This window comes from Colobus angolensis, unplaced genomic scaffold, assembly GCF_000951035.1.
Source record: "Colobus angolensis palliatus isolate OR3802 unplaced genomic scaffold, Cang.pa_1.0 Scaffold4, whole genome shotgun sequence".
NCBI lineage: Eukaryota > Metazoa > Chordata > Mammalia > Primates > Cercopithecidae > Colobus > Colobus angolensis.
The window spans coordinates 13295663-13297325 of record NW_012117376.1 but is presented as its reverse complement, the minus strand read 5'-3'; the positions used below and the strand labels follow the sequence as shown (position 1 = coordinate 13297325).

General features: G+C 45.7%; 1 protein-coding gene and 1 pseudogene across 1 annotated transcript in view; both read left to right on the top strand.

Moving 5' to 3' along the window:
• The window catches only part of LOC105521417, a 7685-nt pseudogene extending 6684 nt beyond the window's left edge, over positions 1-1001 (top strand).
• FAM76A (family with sequence similarity 76, member A) overlaps positions 1-1663 on the top strand; it is a 43104-nt gene that overhangs the window by 17992 nt on the left and 23449 nt on the right. The window lies entirely within an intron of this gene.

Below are 1663 nucleotides of genomic sequence, written 5' to 3'. Positions count from 1 at the left end.
GGCTAGTTTTTTGTATTTTAGTAGAGACGGGGTTTCACTGTGTTAGCCAGGATGGTCTCGATCTCCTGACCTCGTGATCCACCCGTCCTGGCCTCCCAAAGTGCTGGGATTACAGGCTTGAGCCACCGCGCCCAGCCCATTGTTATGTTTCTTAACAAAAAATTAAATGCCTATCATGTACCAGACACTGTTCCAGGTATTAGAAATACGCTAATGAACTGAACAGACAAGACTTTACTCTCACAGAGCTTACATTTATGTGTGCAAAAGAAAAATGGGTGAGAAGAAAAATAACATAAATTTTAGATATTAGTGCTATAAAGAAATAAAGTACATGATAGGGAGTGACCGGGAAGTCACCCTATATTGGGCAATCAGGAGACCCTCTGAGGAAATAACATTTGAGTGGAAACTAGGATGATGAAAAGGTGGTAGCCGTGGGAAGCTGTGGAGGACAAAAATTCCAGGAAGAAGGACCAGCTGTGGAGAATCCGTAAGGCAGGAATGAGCTTGGCACATGATTAGAACAGAAAGAAGGTGGAGTGAACATGGGGAAGAGGAAGGAAACAAGGTTATAGAGGCAGGTAAGGGGCTATATTTAAGTCAACATAGGCCACGAGGCACACTGCAGATAGCCCACTACACTACAAGAAGGTGAGTGTGTGAGGCTTTGAGGAGTTCACCTGGGCTGTGGAACGCCACAATGGCGTTTTCGCCTACTTTATTGGTTCTAAGGATGCTGGAGGAAAAGCTGGTGCCCCTATTGTATGCATGCTGAACCAGTCGTACAGAAGGGGCTGAAGCATGTTAGTGAAGGGTGTGTGTTCTTCTGCTGCCAAGTAGAAGAAAAGCCTTATTGGAAAGATCCAAATAATGACTTCAGAAAAAACTTGGAAGCAATCACAGTGCCTACACTACTTAAATATGGAACACCTCAAAAACTGATAGAATCTTAGTGTCTTCAGTCCAGCCTCGTGGAAATGTTTTTCTCTAAGGATTAAGATTTGATGATGGCAATTATGTCTTGATTTTCTGATGTGTTCTAGTGTAAAAAAACTGCATATGGCAGGGTGTGGTGGCTCATGACTATAATCCTAGCACTTTGGGAGGCCGAGGCAGGTGGATCACTTAAGCCCAGGAGTTGGAGACCAGCCTGGACAGCATGGCAAAAGCCCGTCTCTACACAAAAATACAAAAAATTAGCGGGGTGTGGTGGTGCACACCTGTAGTCCTGGCTACTTGGGAGGCTGAGGTAGGAGGCTCACCTAAGCCTGGGAAGTCGAGGCTGTAGTGAGCCAAGATTGCACCACTGCACTCCAGCCTGGGCGAGATTGTGAGACCCTGTCAGAAAACAAAAATACATAGTTGCTTTGAATTCATGTTAGCAATAAATAAATAAATGATAATGTAAAAAAAAAAAATGGGCTATGGACCAGGCGTGGTGGCTCATGCCTGTAATCCCAGCATTTTGGGATTTGGGAGGCTGAGGCAGGCGGATCACGAGGTCAGGAGATTGAGACCATCCTGGCTAACACGATGAAACCCTACTAAAAATACAAAAAATTAGCCAGGCGTAGTGGCAGGTGCCTGTAGTCCCAGCTACTTGGGAGGCTGAGGCAGGAAAATGGCGTGAACCCGGGAGGTGGAGCTTGCAGTGAGCCAA